Source organism: Mus caroli, chromosome 5 (assembly GCF_900094665.2).
Source record: "Mus caroli chromosome 5, CAROLI_EIJ_v1.1, whole genome shotgun sequence".
NCBI classification, from domain to species: domain Eukaryota; kingdom Metazoa; phylum Chordata; class Mammalia; order Rodentia; family Muridae; genus Mus; species Mus caroli.
Genome location: NC_034574.1, coordinates 46,956,809 through 46,966,192, shown reverse-complemented (window position 1 = coordinate 46,966,192; position 9,384 = coordinate 46,956,809). Strand labels below are relative to the sequence as shown.

General features: G+C 44.0%; 1 long non-coding RNA gene across 2 annotated transcripts in view; it reads right to left on the bottom strand.

The window, feature by feature from the left end:
- LOC110293812 overlaps window positions 1-9,384 on the bottom strand; it is a 33,450-nt gene that overhangs the window by 1,966 nt on the left and 22,100 nt on the right. The window contains exons 3-5 of one of the 2 annotated variants that reach the window (XR_002377854.2): window positions 4,172-4,348; window positions 3,421-3,544; window positions 2,811-2,901 (exon numbers count right to left, since the gene is read on the bottom strand). This is a non-coding gene — a long non-coding RNA (uncharacterized LOC110293812). The remainder of the gene's footprint in view (window positions 1-2,810; window positions 2,902-3,420; window positions 3,545-4,171; window positions 4,349-9,384) is intronic. The other variant, XR_003836661.1, reaches the window with a different exon arrangement.

Below are 9,384 nucleotides of genomic sequence, written 5' to 3'. Positions count from 1 at the left end.
AGAGAGAGAGAGAGAGAGAGAGAGAGAGAGAGAGAGAGAGAGAACATGTTGATAGTACTTATGATGCTCCACTCAGCTAACCCTTACAAAACCCTGTAAAATAAGTGATTGTTAGCTCACGTAAAGGTTAGTAGGAAATAGGATCAGAGAAGGTGAGGTTAAGACAATGGAGTTTTGGGAGAGCCTTCCAGAAAAGTATGAGGTACAGGCAAAGCTTAGCAGGTGTGTTGCCTCAAGCAATGTCCTGGCCGGATCAGTTTCTCTTGACATACAGACAACTGCCATGGTGTCTGACACCATCAGGTGAAGCCAAGGGGATGAAGAGACAGGAGAAGATGCTAAAAATCTTTGAGAATGAAAAAGTGAATGCATTCATAATGGTGGGAATAAGGTCTTCACACTTCTGTGAAGTTAGTAGACTAGTTTGTGGACAAGCTAGTCGCTTAGTTTGTTGTGATAGTCTCACTTTATAGTCCTAGCTATCCTGGTACTACCTAGGTAGATCAGGATGCACTCAAACTCACAAAGATCTGCTTGCCTTAACCAAGTATTGGAATTAAAGGCATGTGCCACCATGCCTGGCTAACTTTCTTCAGAGTGCTGTAGTTTCATGTGTGTGCCTTCATGCCTTGCTAGATTACTGTCCATATAGAAGAGACAACAAAATGGCACAAAAGTAAACAATTCATTTCAGCAAATTCTATTTCCTTTTTTATGGCAGGGTCTTAGGTATTCCAGTCCGGCCTTAAACTCCATATATAACTCTATACGGCCCCCATACATTCATATGCTTGAATACTTGGCCCCCATTTGATGGAACTGTTTGGGAAGGATTGGGAGGTGTAGTCTTATTGGAGGAGGTGTGTCACTGGGGGGGGGGGTTAAAGAGCTTATTTATTTAATGTATATGAGTATACTATCATATGGTTACAGATGGTTGTGAGCCACCATGTGGTTCCTGGGAATTGAACTCAGGACCTCTGGAAGAACACTGAGCCATCTCTCTAGCCCATGGAGGAGGGCAGGTCTTAAGGTTTCCAAGTGTTCTCTCTCTGCCTCTCGCTTGTGGATCAGGATATAAGTTCTTATGCAGGCATACTTTTAATCCCAGCACTTGGGAGACAGAGACAGGAGGATCTCTGTAAATTTAAGATCTGCCAGATCTGCATAGCACAGTCCAGGACAGCCAAGACTACATAGAGAGACCCTGCCTCAAAACCCAAACAACAACAGCAAAAAGAATGTAGGCTCTCAGTTGTTCCTGCTGCTATGCCATTGCTCTGCCATCGTGGACTCTAACCCTCCGAAACGGTAATCCCAATTAAATCCTTTCTTTTATAAGTTGCCACGGTCATGACTTTTGTCACAGCAACAGAAAAGTAACTAAGATACCCAGCTTTATTTGGTGCTAGGGACTCCATACATGGTAGCCAGGCAAACAATATACCAACTAAGCCGCATCTGCAGCCCTCATTCTATTACGTATCTTTGTTATTGTTGTTTGTCTGTGTGTTTGTTTTTAAGATTTATGAGTTGAATGTGCATCAGGGCACGCAGGAGACAAAGGCCAGCCTGGTCTACAAAGTAAATTCTAGTACAGCAAGAACTATTACACAGAGAAATCTTGCTTCAAAACAAACAAAACAAAACAACAACTAATTATTATATATATCTCTGTCTATCTATCTATCTATCTATCTATCTATCTATCTATCTATCTATCTATCTATGGGTGTTTTATCAGCATGTACACTTGCATACCAGAAAAGGGAATTGGGTTGTGTGGCAAAGATAACACACTCATAACAGCTTCATAAAACAGGTTTGTTTCTTGGGGGTGGGGAGGAGGGAGGGGTATTTATGCCCCTAGGTAGGTGGCCACTATCTCTGGGGCAAGGTTTATGTGGCCATACACCATTGGGCAGGACAGAGGTGTTACAAGATGCTTCATCTGCATATTCAGAGACTGTAGGGGGCAGGGTGGAAACCTTATAAGGTCAAACAAGGAGTGTCAGGATAAGGTAGGGTTGATGGTGAGAGAACTGACTTTATGGCACCAGGTTGGAAGAGGGAAGAGAGCCAACTCCTAAGATGTCCTCATCTGACATCCAGAGTTGAAGTCCTCCATAGTCCTGGGCTATTACAGTCCCACAAAATTCCATGGGATTACAGTTATAATCTGTTGTGAGCCACCATGTGGGTGGAGATTGAAATTGGGACCTCTGGAAGAGCAGTTAGTGCTCCTAACTGCTGAGCTATCTCTCTATCTCCTGTTAGTTTTGACATAAGGTCTCACTATGTAACTATGGCTGTCCTAGAACTCACTATACAGATGAAGCTGGCCTCAAAATCAAAGAGATCTGCCTGCCTTTGCCTCCAGAGTACTAGGACACAACATGTATACCTCCACACCCAGCTTCATATTAGTAAATTTCTAACCCTAGGGTCTAGTTATTTAAAATAAAAACTTATAGGGCCTAATAGAAGATTCACACACAGTTCATTTGCATTTCATTCACTTTTTCATTCAGTAAAGGTATACTGATTATCTGCCATAAGCCAGGCATGGGTGCTGAGGAAGGAAGGAGACAAGAAAAATGGTATTTTCATCTTTAATAAGGAAGAGACCACAGACAAGGAGCTATTTAAACAAGCAAAACAGTTGTAAGTTCTAATAGTTGTTGTTATATGTGTAAACATACATTAGAATGCTGGGCTAAGCAGTGTGTGGACAGGGGAATGGAAGATGGTGGGTGTTCGTGAAGCCTGGCTGAGGAAGATACAAATAATGTCATTCTCCTCCCTACTACCTGCATTTCTGTATCATCCTCCTGGACCTCACAGTTGTCCTGTCCCAGATGAAGACTTCTTGCCTCAGAGAATCATTGGCAACTTCCCAAGCTGGGGACAAAGAAACCAGACAATCACATTCTCTTGCCAATGAGCTATTAGAAAGAAATCCTTGTTAGTAGAAGGAGCTATTGTGTGCCTGGTAGCTAGTCAGAAAGCTGTCCTGTATGTAGGACCTGAAGATTATGTCAGCCATGGAGTTAAGGTTCCCAATGGACGAGATGGCCTTCTTCTCCTTTGTTTAGCAATCAAGGGCTCTGCCCTGAAGACTAGATTCGATAACTGAACACAGACCATCACTGAGTCACTAGAAGATTTGGAGCTGTTTTAGTCTCAATGGGCATCACTCTCTGTCATCCTAAAGTGACCTCCATTGAGACTTGGACAAGAAGCTATGTGACCAGAAGCCTCTTGCTGATTGCTCTAGGAACAGCAACTGTCTTACCGGCTCCAAGAGAGAATCTGGGACACTGCTCACACCCTCTGAATCGCTGATGTCCTTGAAGGATTAATTTCTGTGCCTTTGAGCACCTGGCATCTTTCCCTAAAGATTGCTCATAAAACGTTTACCTGCTTCCAGCAAGAAATCCTGGGACAGAGTCCAGTTCCACTTCACACATCACAGACATGCATGTAAGCCCAGTTAAGATGATACTGGGTTGAGTTTCTACAACCATTCTGTCATTCTTCAACTCTAGGAACAAGAATAAGATAGAAATGTTTCTGTGTGTGTGTCTGTGTGTGTGCCCATGCACATCACGGTCTCTCTGAGCAGCTCTTCACCTTTTTTTGAGGCAGGATCCCTTACTGAACACAGAACTTGTTGAGACCTGAAATCGTGTGTGTGTGTGTGTGTGTGTGTCTGTGTGTGTCTGTGTGTGTGTGTCTGTGTATGTGTGTGTCTCTGTGTGTGTCTGTGTGTCTGTGTGTGTGTGACAACAATGAAAGCAAAATGAGAGCAAGTGGGATACATGAGAGGGGTTGGAAGGAGGAAATAGAAGGGAGAAATTATATATAAATAATATTAAATATTATAATAAATGTTTATATAATATATGATATCATATATACACATAATTATACATACATATGTGTACATGTATTACATGTATGTCTTTGAAACAGGGTTTCCTCTGTGTAGCCCTGACTGCCCAGAGCTCACTCTGTAGACCAGGCTGGCTTCAAACCCAGAGATTCACCTGCCTCTGCCTCCCAAGTGCTGGGATTAAAGGTATGTGCCTCCACCACCCAACTATAATTATATTTTAATTTCAAAAATAGAAAGAAAGAAGAGATGTGATAGCAGCAGCCTAGGACATACCTGAATGCTTGCCCAACAGGCACACATTCTAGCTCTGTTCCTAATACCGTGGAGTGGGGAGGGAGGAAGAAATAGAGAGATTTTCTCACACATGCAGCTCCTTGGGGCCAGCTCGGATCTCTCAAACTTCTGAGGACATATCTTCCAGGAGACGGGTGGCAGGAACAAAAGCAGCATCTGAGAGACAGAGAGAAGAGATGAGCTCAGGCACTTAGGCCTGTTGTGTAATGTATCAGGACTCAAAACCTGAATTCACCAAGCAATTACCTGTAGGACGAGTGCCGTCACTACAGCGTTTAACAGGTCAGCGGAATCTGTGTCACTGGGGTAAGGGTCAGGGTCTATGGGAGATCACTTGTCTAGAATATGTAGGACTCTGGGTTCCAAGCTCAGCACTGAGAAACACACAGAGAGAAGAGGGGGTGGAGAAGAAGGGAGGGAGGGAAAGAGGGAGGGAGGGAGTTTCTTTTGATCTGCCTGAACCAACCACTACTGCAGCAGTTTGCCTTGCCACAGGAAACTATGCAAGGAGGAGTCTGGACCTGAGGCATCACGGTTACAGTATCTGTCTCCTAAATCCAGCCATGAAAATCACACAGCTTTAGGCGTGATCACCGAGAGTCCAACATGGAAGGGAAGGAAAAGGGCTGTGCTGTGCTATCAGTGCAGCTAGAAAACTGCTGGTGTGTGTTTCAACAGACAAGAATTCCCCAGCTAAACTCTATCCCAGCTATTGACCCCTCTAAGAGACGCCTGTGTGATTTGGCATATATAAATACTTAAATAGTTTCCCTCCATTACTGCTGAAGTAGAACTAAAGGGCTTATAAAGTGTGAAATGAGAACCGGACATGGGTTGGCTTCATGCTAATTGTTGCTCAGGTGAGTGGCTGGGCTTCCAGACTTACAGCTCCCAGATCAGGACGTGATTAGAGACTATTTTAAGGCCACATTATGAAGCCTCCCAATGCTTCCTAAGTAAGGAGAATGTTATGGGCCGCACAAATCTTTCCACGTGCTAATTGTTTCAAGGACCTTGTGTATATGAGGTGACTATTAAGCAGTTGAACCTTTAAATACTTAAAGCAACAACAACAAAAATATTTTTTTTTTTTTTTTTTATTTTGAGTCAGGTTCTCAGTATGTAGTCCTGGCTGTCCTGGAACTCTTTATATAGACCAGGCTGGTCTGGAACTCACAGAGATCTGCCTGCCTCTGTCACCTGAGTGCTGTGTGTTCCCACACCAGGCTAGAGAGAACTTTAAACCTAAAATTTCCCTTTCCAACAGTTGGGTAGTCTCTCTTGTCTCAGAGGCAGAAAACCCAGTCTATTCACCTTACCTCTAAGTTTTCAGTTTCTGATAAAAATGGTGTTTCTAGCCGGGCGGCGGTGGCGCACGCCTTTGATCCCAGCACTCGGGAGGCAGAGGCAGGTTGATTTTTGAGTCTGAAGCCAGCCTAGTCTACAAAGTGAGTTCCAGGACAGCCAGGGCTATAAAGAGAAACTCTGTCTCGAAAAACAAAAACAAAAACAAAAACAAAACAAAACTGGTGTTTCTTTTGTGCTTTTTCTTGGGCTATACCAATTGGGATGGAACTGGGCTGGAACAAAGAAAGAAGCCATGAGGGAAACTAAAGTGTTTAGTGATGTGGTTCTCACAGTGTTTCTGTTGGTTTACAAAATTAGTGATAGCATCCATAATTTTTCCTTCAACTTGCCTTTCAGAGGGTTGGGTGCGTGGCTCAGTCGGTAGAGGGTTTGCCTAGCATGGAGAAAACTCTGAGTTCATTCCCTAGCCCTGTATAACAACGTGTTGTTGTGTGTGTCTGTAGTCTCAGCACTAGGGAGGACAGGAATGAAGACTGGGGGTTCAATGTCATCCATGGCTGTATAGCATGTTTGAGGTCACCCTTGCCTATACGAGCCAAGTTCTCAGAAATAAGAATGCTGCTACTGCTTCTTCTCCTCTCTCTTCCTCTCTCTCCCCCTCTCCCTCCATCCCCCTCTCTCTCTGAGTCCATACCCCTTTCTCTTTCTTCTTACCCCTCCAACTTACCCCCCCCCCCATTTTCCCCATGGCAACTTCCCTGGCCTTGGTCCTTGGAGCGAAAGAAAGAAAGAAAGAAAGAAAGAAAGAAAGAAAGAAAGAAAGAAAGAAAGAAAGAAAGAAAGAAAGAAAGAAAGAAAGAAAGAAGAAAGAGAGNAAAGAAAGAAAGAAAGAAAGAAAGAAAGAAAGAAAGAAAGAAAGAAAGAAAGAAAGAAAGAAAGAAAGAAAGAAGAAAGAGAGAGAGAGAAAAGAAAGAAAAGAAAAGAAGAGAAAAGAAAAGAAGGAAATAAAAAGAAGGAAGAAAGAGAACAAGAAACTGAGGCTTTCCAGATGGCTGAGCATGTAAACACTCCTGCCATACAAGCCAAATAAACTGAGTTCAACCCTGAGAACCAATGTAAAAAAGCCAGATTTGGGAAGCCACACATCTGTAACTTCAGCATCCCTAATGCAGATGGGAGATAGAGGCAGGGGACTCATCTAGAGGCTGGCCCATGGCTGAAGCAAAGAAGAAAGCCAAAATCTGCAAGTTGTCCTCAGGCCCTCAGAAGCTCACGACCACCTTACATACTCCCCCACCCCTCTGCACACAATAAAAAGAAAGAAAAAAGCCTTTTTATTCTATGCCTATTCACCCAGAGCCAAGTAGTCACCTTTGACTCTTCTTTCAGCTTTTACACCCACCCTCCTCCTTCTAATCCTATACATCCATCACCAATCTGCTCTGAACCATCTCTAAGTTAAGGCCAATCTCAGGGCCCTTTTCCCATGCCTGATACTGTGGTCCTATCTCTGGACCTGGGAATGTCTCTGTGGAGCAGTATAACCATTCTCTCTGGCCACAGCCAGGTCTGCTCCATCTTTGCCTTTGTGACGGTGTAAAATCCAGTCCTGCCCATGCCTTGTTATTACACATAAAGCCTTTAGGATGCCCAGGCCCCATCCCTCCAAACATAGTGCTCCTTGCATCTCCCTTGTACTGGGGTCTTCATCTCTCTCACTAGATTGCGTGTCTCCTGGGCTGGAGCCATGTCTTGCTAGAGGAGAGTGCTCATATACTGAGGCAGAATCTTATCTTCTACAGGCATCACCCAGAACCCTGCTTGGCTAAGTTCTCAGAACAAAGAAGGAGGGATTCCAGCAGTGTGGCCATTGTCTGTCCACCAAGATCCTCTAGTGTTGGGGAGTGTCTCCTCACAATGAACGGGGCCTGTTTCAGTGTATGTCCTCACATTTAACTTAATGCTCTGTTGCTCCCATCTTGAAATTCAGAAGACATTTTTATTGAAGGGTCAACATTTTTTCTTTGGCAGTAAGCCTAGAAAATTGTATAGAGGCCCTGACCATTACACAGAAAAGTCTTAAGGTTCAGGGCCTTGCCTCTTTCGTCTCACCCCTGTCTCATGGAAACAAAGACCAAGTTCCATCTCCTTATAAAAGTATTATCTTTGGCTAGCCTAACAATATGTAGCACAGGATGCCCCCACTTCAACATTCCTGTTGTATTAGCCTCCGCTGGGGTCATGGACATGAACGAACACATGTGTCTATCTACTTCTGTTATTTTTCAAAGGCACATAGGCACTTACATTTAATAAGATGCACATTTACTTGAAAGAGTTCCTATATTCTAAGTGGACTTGTACAGTTACATATATTTTGTGGGAAAAGAATTATCACTTGGGTACCAGTATCTGCTGCGTGATTCTCTTAGTACTTGCAAAGCTCCCTTCGTGAACAGTGGGAAAAAGGATATAGACTCGGAACTCGAAGCAGAAATGTAAGGTTCAGCCAGCCTAGGCTACATATGCAGCGAGTTCTAGGGCAGTCTAGGCTGCACTGTAAGGCTCTGACTCAAAACAAACAAAAGAGTTAGCAGGATGCTGTCTCATTTGTATAAGCCCTGAGTTTGGTCTCTGGTACTCTCAACTGGGTGTGGTGGTACGTGCTGTAATGCCAGCATAGGGGAGGTGAATGTAGGAGGATCAAGATGGAAGTCATCTCTCCCCCACTTTGTAGTGAGTTTGAGATTAGAACTTTTCTCAAAAGCCAAACTAAACCAACAATATCAAGAGGCATGGATGAAGGAAGAGGAAGAGAAGCAGGAGAAGGAAGAAGAAAAGGAAAAGGAAGAAGATGAAAAAGAAGAGAAGATGGAAGAGGAGGAGGAAGAGGGGGTGGGGAAGAAAAGTAGCCCCAAGCACCCACACACAGGAAAAGAGATATGTGAACAGGCAAGATGGCTCCAAGGTAAAAGCTCTAGCCACCGAGTCTTCCGATCTGAGTTCAATGCCTGGGCAGAGCACACATGATAGAAAGAGAGAAACAACTTCTGTGGATTGTCCTTGAACCTCTGTGTGCTGGAATGAAAGTTACGGCTGTGAGCTCAGCCAGAGAAGCAAAGGATACTGCCATCATGCCCAGGATCTTGTCTGCACCGTTCTCCTCTGTGCCTACCTAACTTCCCAGCCGGAATATCTAGATACCTAATGACGAATTCCCTTTATACCAGTAACCAAAACTGACTAGAAGCCGGACACATTGGGGCATGCCTATGATCTCAGCTAGAGGCTGGAGGAACAGAGGAGTTCAAGGTTGTCCTGGGCTACAAATCAAGTTCAAATCTGGCCCATAATAACTGAGGCTTTATCTCAACAAACAAACTAATGTAAAACTGATTTCTAAGCTGAGGATTGGCCCAGCCCTCCGGCAGCTAAGACAGGAGATAGTGACTATCAACCATAAAGTAAAACCTTAAAAAAAAAAAATCTGATGTGTTGCAGACTCCTCTTCCTTTCCTGCTCCACCCCTGCCTGGACCCAGTATGACAACAGATAGCATCAGTGGCTTTAAGATCCACCCAGTGCTGCCACAGATCTACCCATAATTTGTGCTTGTCATTTGACTGGCTAGGACCTTGGTATTAGTCCCCACCCTCTCTCCATCTACCTTTCCACCTTGGAATTAAGAGTTAAAAATATGTACTGTGTCTTTGCAAGTGAATATTTTGTCTCTTTTGAGACTGGACACAGAGTCTGGAACCAGATGGCTGGGGTTGTTGGTTAGGGGTTTTATTTTGTTCCTTCCTTCTTAACTTCCTTCCTTCCTTCCTTCCTTCCTTCCTTCCTTCCTTCCTTCCTTCCTTCCTTCCTTCCTTCCTTCCTTC